The sequence below is a fragment of the Triticum dicoccoides genome, chromosome 1B, assembly GCF_002162155.2.
Source record: "Triticum dicoccoides isolate Atlit2015 ecotype Zavitan chromosome 1B, WEW_v2.0, whole genome shotgun sequence".
NCBI lineage: Eukaryota > Viridiplantae > Streptophyta > Magnoliopsida > Poales > Poaceae > Triticum > Triticum dicoccoides.
In genome coordinates, this window is record NC_041381.1 from 633,565,747 (window position 1) to 633,576,542 (window position 10,796).

The window sequence follows — 10,796 nt, forward strand, 5'->3', positions numbered from 1 at the left end:
GAAAGCTCAAACTGAAAACTAAGTGGGTGTGCATCCAACTTGCTTGCTCATGAAGACCTCGGGCATTTGAGGAAGCCCATCATCGGAATATACAAGCCAAGTTCTATAATGAAAAATTCCCAGTAGTATATGAAAGTGAAAGCATAGGAGACTCTCTCTATGAAGAACATGGTGCTACTTTGAAGCACAAGTGTGGTAAAAGGATAGTAGCATTGCCCCTTCTCTCTTTTTCTCTCATTTTTTTATTTTCTCTTTTTTATTTTATTTTTATCTTTTTGGTGGGCTTCTTTGGCCTCTTTTTTTTATTTGGGCTTCTTTGGCCTCTTTTATTTTTCATAAAGTCCGGAGACTCATCCCAACTTGTGAGGGAATCATAGCTTCCATCATCCTTTCCTCACATGGGAAAATGCTCTAATATTGATGATCATCACACTTTTATTTACTTACAACTCAATATTACAACTCGACACTAGAAGAAAATATGACTCTATAAGAATGCCTCTAGCAGTGTACCAGGATGTGCAATGATCACATAACCACTTGACTCGACTGGGAGTTAATCTTCCTGATGATAGTGTCAGTGACAGAGTTATTTAATCACTGCCACCAAGCTATAAAGGCTTCATGATGAACTATAATATGCAAGGGATGAACAAGACTATTCGCGAGCTCTTCGCAATGCTAAAGGCTGCAGAGGTAGAAATCAAGAAGGAGCATCAAGTGTTGATGGTCAACAAGACCACTAGTTTTAAGAAAAGGGGCAAAGGGGAGAAGGGGAACTTCAAGAAGAACGGCAAGAAAGTTGCTCCTCAGGAGAAGAAACCCAAGTCTGGACCTAAGCCTGAAACTGAGTGCTTCTACTGCAAAGGGACTGGTCACTGGAAGCGGAACTGCCCCAAGTATTTGGCGGATAAGAAGGATGGCAAAGTGAAAGGTATATTTGATATACATGTTATTGATGTGTACCTTACTAATGCTCATAGTAGGGCCTGGATATTTGATACTGGTTCTGTTGCTCATATTTACAACTCGAAACAGGGGCTACGGATTAAACGAAGATTGGCTAAGGACGAGGTGACGATGCGCGTGGGAAATGGTTCCAAGGTTGATGTGATCGCCATCGGCACGCTACCTCTACATCTACCTTCGGGATTAGTTTTAGACCTAAACAATTGTTATTTGGTGCCAGCGTTGAGCATGAACATTATATCTGGATCTTGTTTGATGCGAGACGGTTATTCATTTAAATCAGAGAATAATGGTTGTTCTATTTATATGAGTAATATCTGTTATGGTCATGCACCCTTGCTGAGTGGTCTATTTTTGTTGAATCTCGATCGTGATGATACACATGTTCATAATATTGAAGCCAAAAGATGTAAAGTTGATAATGATAGTGCAACTTATTTGTGGCACTGCCGTGTGGGTCATATCGGTGTAAAACGCATGAAGAAACTCCATGCTGATGGGCTTTTGGAATCACTTGATTATGAATCACTTGGTGCTTGCGAACCATGCCTCATGGGCAAGATGACTAAAACTCCGATCTCCAGAATAATGGAACAAGCCACTGACTTATTGGAAATAATACATACAGATGTATGCGGTCCAATGAGTGTTGAAGCTCATGGCGGGTATCGTTATTTTCTTACCTTCACAAATGATTTGAGCAGATATGGTTATATCTACTCAATGAAGCATAAGTCTGAAACATTTGAAAAGTTCAAAGAATTTCAGAGTGAAATGGAAAATCATCATAACAAGAAAATAAAGTTTCTACAATCTGATCGTGGAGGTGAATATTTGAGTTACGAGTTTGGTCTTCATTTGAAATAATGTGGAATAGTTTCACAACTTACGCTACCTGGAACACCACAGCGAAATGGTGTCTTCGAACGTCGTAACCGTAGTTTATTGGATATGGTGAGATCTATGATGTCTCTTAATTATTTACAACTATCATTTTGGGGTTATGCTTTAGAGACGGCTACATTCACTTTACATAGGGCACCATCAAAATCCGTTGAGATGACGCCTTATGAACTATGGTTTGGGAAGAAACCAAAGTTGTCGTTTCTTAAAGTTTGGGGTTGCGATGCTTGTGTGAAAAAGCTTCAACCTAATAAGCTCGAACCCAAATCGGAGAAGTGTGTCTTCATAGGATACCCAAAGGAAACTGTTGGGTACATCGTCTATCACAGATCCGAAGGCAAGATATTCATTGCTAAAATGGATCCTTTCTAGAGAAGGAGTTTCTCTCGAAAGAAGTGAGTTGGGGGAAAGTATAACTTGATGAGGTAATTGTACCTTCTCCCTTATTGGAAAGTAGTTCATCACAGGAATCAGTTCCAGTGATTCCTACACCATTTAGTGAGGAAGCTAATGATCATGATCATGAAACTTTAGATCAAGTTACTACTGAACCTCGTAGGTCTTCCAGAGTGAGATCCGCACCAGAGTGGTACGGTAATCCTGTTCTAGAAGTCATGTTACTAGACCATGGTGAACCTACAAATTATGAGGAAGCGATGATGAGCATAGATTCCACAAAATGGTTGGAGGCCATGAAATCTGAGATGGGATCCATGTATGAGAACAAAGTGTTGACTTTGGTGGATTTGCCCGATGATCGTCAAGTCATAGAAAATAAATGGATCTTCAAGAAGAAGACTGACGCTGACAGTAATGTTACTGTCTACAAAGCTCGACTTGTTGCGAAAGGTTTTTGACAAGTTCAAGGAGTTGACTACGATGAGGCTTTCTCACCCGTAGCGATGCTTAAGTCTGTCTGAATCATGTTAGCAATTGCCACATTTTATGATTATGAAATTTGGCAAATGGACGTCAAAACTGCATTCCTGAATGGATTTCTGGAAGAAGAGTTGTATACGATGCAACCAGAAGGTTTTGTCGATCCAAAGGGTGCTAACAAAGTGTGCAAGCTCCAGCGATCCCTTTCTGGACTGGTGCAAGCCTCTCGGAGTTGGAATAAACGTTTTGATAGTGTGATCAAAGCATATGATTTTATACAGACTTTTGGAGAAGCTTGTATTTACAAGAAAGTGAGTGGGAGCTCTATAGCATTTCTAATATTGTATGTCGATGACATATTGTTGATTGGAAATGATATAGAATTTCTAGATAGCATAAAGGGATACCTGAATAAGAGTTTTTCAATGAAATACCTCGGAGAAGCTGCTTACATATTGGTCATCAAGATCTATAGAGATAGATCAAGACGCTTAATTGGACTTTCACAAAGCACATACCTTGATAAAGTTTTGAAGAAGTTCAAGATGGATCAGTCAAAGAAAGGGTTCTTGCCTGTGTTACAAGGTGTGAAGTTGACTCAGACTCAATGCCCGACCACTGCAGAAGATAGAGAGAAAATGAAAGTCATTCCCAATGCTTCAGCCATAAGTTCTATCATGAAAAGCATAGCGGGAGGTACCAAAGTAATCCCGGAGAGGAGCACTGGACAACCGTCAAGAACATCCTGAAATACCTGAAAAGGACTAAGGATATGTTTCTCGTTTATGGAGGTGACAAAGAGCTCGTCTTAAACGGTTAAGCCAATGCAAGCTTTAACACTGATCCGGATGACTCTAAGTCGCAATCCGGATACGTATTTTTATTGAATGGAGGAGCTATCAGTTGGTGCAGTTCCAAGCAGAGCGTCATGGCGGGATCTACGTGTGAAGCGGAGTACATTGTTGCTTCGGAACAAGTAAATGAAGGAGTTTGGATGAAGGAGTTCTGAAAGTGCTAGTATTCAACTAGAGGGGGTGAATAGGCGATTTTTATGAAAGTCTTCAAAACAGGGGTATTTTGAAGACAAACAATAGAAATGAACCTATTGACATACAGTAGAAGGTAGACTACACTAGACAAGCCATAGTCAAGTAAGCAATGTAGTGAAAGCACGAAGACTATCAGCAGCTAGGTAGTATGGATCGGGATGGAAGATAGTATGAAGCCAAACAGTAAACAGTCTTCACACAGTGAAGTCAATCAGATCAGGCAAGTGGGCAAAGACTTCACGAATACAAACTGTAAGTATGGTGAGAGAGGAAGGATAGAACCAGTTGCTCGGAGAGGACAAGGGATTTGTTGGACCAGTTCCAGATGCTGTGACAACTGTACGTCTGGTTAGGGAGGCTGAGATTCAACTCAGAAGACCGTGTCTTCACCTTATTCCCCTTGAGCTAAGAACACTTAGTCCTCACCCAATCACTCTGGTAAGTCTTCAAGGGAGACTTCCAAACCTTCACAGACTTCATTCACCGGCAATCCACAATGACTCTTGGATGCTCAGAACATGACGCCTAACCGGATGGAGGATTCACAGTCCTCAAGTGTAATAAGTCTTCAGATCATGCGGACAGAAAGACTTTAGTGATGCCTAAAACTCTTCAGCTCTGGGTGTTTTGGGCTTTGTCCTCGCAAGGATTTCTCTCTCAAAGGCTTCGAAGGTGGGTTGCTCTCAAACGACAAAAGCCGTGCACTAACTCTGAGCGGCCACCAATTTATGGTGTAGGGGTGGGCTATTTATAGCCAGGAGGCAACCCGGCCTGATTTATCCAAAATGACCCTTGGTCACTAAGGAACTGACACGTGTCTAATGGTCAGATTTCAAAACACACGCGGCAGCTTAGCTTGGGCTACAAGCAAAGCTGACTCATCCAGCTCTAGATAAGATTTGCTTAGATTGTCTTCGCTCGAAGACATAGGATTTGGTTGAGCATCACTTCAGTCACTCTGACTTTGTTCACTTGGACCCCACTTAACAGTACGGTGGTTCCTATGACTCAACAAAGAAGAAAAGGAAACTACGAAACAACTATGTCTTCGTACTCCATAGTCTTCACGCGATGTCTTCTCTTGTCATAGTCTTCAATGTGAATATCTTCACAGACCACCATTGTCTTCAATGTCTTCACACATTTTAGGGGTCATCTCTGGTAGGTAAACTGAATCAATATGGGACTACTACCTGTGTTATCCTGCAATTCTCACAAACACATTAGTCCCTAAACCAAGTTTGTCGTCAATACTCCAAAACCAACTAGGGGTGGCACTAGATGCACTTACAATCTCCCCCTTTTTGGTGATCGATGACAAACTGGTTGAAGTTTTCAATGGGGATAAAAGTATGTGAAAGTTCAGTGTTGTGAGTATTGTCTTCATACATATGACGAGGCTCCCCCTGAAGATGTGCATATAAATGATTTGCTTTTGAATGCAAATGCACATGACAGGTTTTGCTTTGTGGAGGCCATCTTCAAAGTGTGAAGACAATACATTATGCATATAAAAAGATAACAAAGATAATGATGCATAATGAAAAATGGACGTCTGCAGAATGACTTCATGCGGAATTTATCATCACAACACAGAGTAGCATAAAAAGTAGCAGACGACCATCGAGTTTAAGTGTTACAACTCAGAGAACCAAATGTATCAAAAGATGAGAGTTGTAAAAACTAAGCAAAATAATGCAGCCACCCATAAGGACCAGCTTGAAGACTATCAACTCATATGCTTCTCCACCTTTTGTCAGTAATGACCAAAAAGGTTTGAATACATAGAGCATCTACTCATTCCCAGAAGGAGCAGATGGTGGAGCAGGGTCGATGTTGGAGTTTGGTGGTGCAGAAGGGCCTCATGCGGAGTTGATATGCAGTGCAACCATGGTCGGTGAAGTGGTGTCGTCTTCTTCATCGACGACATTCGCAAAAACAGTTGCGGCTGAAGATGAATACTCAGAATCTTCAAGTGGGGGAGTATGGCACCAGCTTGCATTTGGTGGAGGCCTGGAGTCAAACTTGAAGCTTCCAATGAAACCATCTGCTCGAAGATCATCTTCAGAACACAGCAGAGTTAGGCTCTTCCAGGACCACCGTGCATTCTCATGGGCAACAAATGAGTTCTTGGTGGCCAGATTGCAAATGCGATTGACATCCACCAAGAGACTATGCATCTGACACTTCAGCCAGTCGTGGTGCTTGTCCTGCTTCTGATGCAGGGCCACAAACAGTTCTCGGTCATTGAGTACGCGAGAATGTTTTCGAGGCCTTTGAGCAATTGTACTGGCAGTGGCTTCGGTATTCACTCGATGAGGCAGACGCACATTGCCAGCAAGAGGATAAGCAGGAATAGCAACATTTGGAACATGAACTCCTTCTATGGGTTGTGTGAAGCTTTGATGATTAGTGTTGTGAAGATATATCGGCTCCATGGAAGGCTCAGGGTATATGGCTTCAACTGATAGATCAACCTCAGGCAAAAAGACAAGATGGTTGCATGCTGAAGGCCGATAGTTGACAGTAGAATGAAGCTTGATTAGGCACATCACCCACGGAGCATAAAACTTTAGGCCAAACAGATCAATCTTAGATGTAGCCAGTTGTCTGATTAAGAAATCCTGGGAGTTGAACCTGATGCCATTGACAATATAGAATACCAAAGTATTCATATGCCTTCAAGTTTGGCTTCAGAAGAATGTCCTTTGATTGGCCATAGAGTACGCCTCAGTATATGATAGACTGTGCGGGGCAAGTACTCGAGGTCCTGGACAAAGAATTCCTTGGGGTATTCTGCATCTTGAGGCAATGGCGTCATCATGCTAAGCATCTGACTCATATTGGGTTCGGGCCTCTGAAAAATGCTCTGCAGTCCTTCTGTGTGGCGCTGAAAACCAGGCTCGTATAATTCACCTGGAGTGGGCAGGGAGGTAAGTTTGATGATGTCTTGACCTTTAGCTTCATGGTGCACATCACCTGTCATCCACTCAAGGATCCATGTCTTCGGATCCCTGTTGTATCCATGAATGTGAAGAGTAGCATAGAATTGCAGCAGAAGCTCTTCATTCTAGTGCTCTTTGGCTGTGACAAACTCCAGAGGCCAGCATCCCGAAAGCAATCCATAGCTTCTTCAAGACAGGGGAGCCCAACCATAGCTTCACAATCAAGGCGCATGTGAGGAAAGATTCTCTCTTGGTTGTAGAGAACACAAGAGTAGTAGCTGCGCTGTTGATGGCTCCAGAAGCGGTCCGAGGAGATGTTTGGCTTCGAGTATGCATTCTTGTCACTGTGAAAGAAGGTGTTGTGTGCTCTAAAGCTGTTGATACTGGAAGATCCTAGTGATGTAGCAGCACCGGGAAGTCTTGGCAGTCTTGGCTTAGGCTTCTGTATTTGTGGTCGCTGAGGGAGTCCTGGAATACCACTACACCACAACACTGATGTAAGGGCAGAAAAACTGTCGGGAAAAGACTCTTTAAAGAGCAGACAAACTACCGGGACAGTGATTCTCCCGGCAGATAAAACTGCCACGAGAATGGCTGCCGGGGATTACTCCTCCCGGCAGTTTTTCTGCCCTGGCCCATGTATTTGCCGGCAGTTCATTTTCTCCCGGCAGATTGGTCAAGGCATGTGAAACTGCAATTACCGACAGTTAAGCTGCCAACACAAGCATGTTTACCTGGCAGATATTATGCCAGCATGTTGATTTCACTAGTGAAATGTTCTAGTCATCGCTATTATGTAATATCCATCCATTATATATGTCTAGACAATCAGGACATATCACACAATTTATACATGCACTTCAATCAATGTAACATATAGGCTTCTTCAAAAACCTTAAACTTCATTTGATAAACATAACGACAATATATACAGAGGTTGTGCCATGAAAGGAGTACATATATATGTTTACCCCACAACCAAACTAATGTAGTGCCACGCAACCAAACCACCACCAAAATGAGTAGAGCAAATGTCTAGGTTAAAAAAAAGACGCAGGACATTGTAGATCTTCTAAATCTTCAGTAGCTTGAAGATCTTCCAAACCTTAGTGAACTTGTGCACCTTTGGGAAGCCTACAGCTGCAATAGATTGTAAGATGTTACATACAATAGCATCTTTCAACAATCACATACAACAACCGCATATTTTCTGAAATATTGAGCAACCAATAACATCTCTACACTAATCTCTACTATAGTAGAGAAACATGTCCATTTTTTATCATCTTAACAGTAGCAAGCTTATCTTCTCATCAAAATGTCATGTGCAAAGTCTGTAAACAGGAAGATGTGACAACTACCACATACAACAGCCGCATATGTTCTGAAACATAGAGCAACTAGTAACATCTCTAGAGTAATCTCTAATTTAGTAGAGAACATGTCCATTTTTATCATCTTGACAGTAGAAAGCTTATCTTACTTCTCATCCAAATATAGTGTGCAAAGTATGTATAGATATTAACAATATTAACAGTAATTAGTAGGTGTACCTATCTTGTACAGCAAAAGTGAGGCTATTCCTGTACCGAAGTAAAGCAAACAGAATTGATGACCATTTTGATTGTTTTCTGCATTTGGAAACACAAGCACGAGGCCACAATCACACACTAAATATTACACCAGCACATTTTGAAGCTACTGTACTGAACAAGCGCATATGCAAAATTACAGCTGCAGCTTCAAGTAGGATCAGGAAATTCAGTGATATAAGTTACTGCAAATAAGCAAATTGGTATAAGCAGGTTGCATGCGCTAAGTTACTGTTGGAAATATGCCCTAGAGGCAATAATAAAATGGTTATTATTGTATTTCCTTGTTCATGATAATTGTCTATTGTTCATGTTATAATTGTATTAACTGGAAACCGTAATACATGTGTGAATAATAGACCACAACATGTCCCTAGTGAGCCTCTAGTTGACTAGCTCGCTGATCAATAGATGGTTATGGTTTCCTGACCATGGACATTGGATGTCATTGATAACGGGATCACATCATTAGGAGAATGATGTGATGGACAAGACCCAATCCTAAGCATAGCACAAGATCGTGTAGTTCATTTGCTAGAGCTTTTCTAATGTCAAGTATCATTTCCTTAGACCATGAGATTGTGCAACTCCTGGATACCATAGGAATGCTTTGGGTGTACCAAACGTCACAACGTAACTAGGTGGCTATAAAGGTGCACTACAGGTATCTCCGAAAGTGTCTGTTGGGTTGGCACGAATCGAGACTGGGATTTGTCACTCCATATGACGGAGAGGTATCTCTGGGCCCACTCGGTAATGCATCATCATAATGAGCTCAATGTGACTAAGTAGTTAGTCACGGGATCATGCATTATGGAACGAGTAAAGTGACTTGCTGATAACGAGATTGAACGAGGTATTGGGATACCGACGATCGAATCTCGGGCAAGTAACGTACCGATTGACAAAGGAAATTATATACGGGATTGCTTGAATCCTTGACATCGTGGTTCATCCAATGAGATCATCGTGGAACATGTGGGAGCCAACATGGGTATCCAGAACCCGTTGTTGGTTATTGGACGGAGAGATGTCTCGGTCATGTCTGCATGGTTCCCGAACTCGTAGGGTCTACACACTTAAGATTCGGTGACGCTAGAGTTGTTATGGGAAATAGTATGTGGTTACCGAAGGTAGTTCGGAGTTCCAGATGTGATCTTGGACATCACGAGGAGTTCCGGAATGGTCCGGCGGTGAAGATCGATATATTGGACGAAGGGTATTGGAGTCCGGAAGTGTTCCGGGGGTACCAGGCTATGGCCAATATGACCGAAAGGTGTTTCGGGAGCCCCGACAAGTGTTGGAGGGCCTCATGGGCCAAAGGGGAAGGGGCAAACCAGCCCACTAAGGGGTGGTGCGCCCCGCACACCCTTTCCCACGTTATTTGGGGAGGTGGGGCGCCTCCACCTGGCTTGGGAGGCAATCTTCCACCTGCTTGGCTTGGGGGGCAAGTCTCCCTAGGACTTTCCCTAGGGAGATCCAATCTACTTGGCCGCCACCCCCTAGGGGAAACTCTAGGGCGCCTCCCCCTCTCCCCTTGCCCCTATATATAGTGTAGGGGTGGGAGGATAGCCGCACCTCTTCCCTGGCGCAGCCCTCTCCCTCCTCCAACACCTCCTCCTCCTCCGTAGTGCTTGGCGAAGCCCTACTGGAGAACCACGAACTCCACCAAAACCACGCCGTCGTGCTGTCGGAGTTCTCCCTCAACTTCTCCTCTCCCCTTGCTGGATCAAGAAGGAGGAGACGTCCCCGGGCTGTACGTGTGTTGAACGCGGAGGCGCCGTCTGTTCGGCGCTAGATTGGATCTTCCGCGATTTGAATCGCCGCGAGTACGACTCCATCAACCGTGTTCTTGTAACGCTTCCGCTTAGCGATCTTCAAGGGTATGAAGATGCTCATCCTCTCCCTCTCTTGTTGCTAGAATCTCCATAGATTGATCTTGGTAATGCGTAGAAAATTTTGGATTTCTGCTACGTTACCCAACAGTTACTGTACTAGCCAGTGAATTAAATTAGCTTGTATTTGAGCTTGCTTTTCCTTCTAAGCTCTCTACATCTACTACACAAAATAAGAGGGAAATTAGCTGGAGAAATTAAGGTCCCCTAAATGGTATCTGAATAGTGACAAGCCCACAGATTTAATCCAGTGAAACAGTACAAACATTTGGTTCAGTAAACAATTTTTATTGGTTCACTTTCCTACATCTCGCACAAGATGAATTAGCCTAGAAAATAAAACCAAGGCTTTCTACAAACAAATAAGCTGAAATAATTCATGTACTTGAAAGAAAGAGGATCCAATTAGGAGAAATGACTCAAACAAAAGCATGGAATCCAATGAAACTCATTTCTCTACATGGCAGAGTCTATCATATACATGAAAGGAAGTTTATCCAATTGCAGTTTATATTTGTAATGGACAAAAATAAGTACTATACGAGTATCTTTTTTATACCTGTT

General features: G+C 42.6%; 1 long non-coding RNA gene across 1 annotated transcript in view; it reads right to left on the reverse strand.

Moving 5' to 3' along the window:
• Positions 1–7,576: 7,576 nt before the first annotated feature.
• LOC119349254 overlaps positions 7,577–10,796 on the reverse strand; it is a 5,876-nt gene continuing 2,656 nt past the window's right edge. The window contains exon 4 of the long non-coding RNA XR_005169302.1: positions 7,577–7,885. This is a non-coding gene — a long non-coding RNA (uncharacterized LOC119349254). The remainder of the gene's footprint in view (positions 7,886–10,796) is intronic.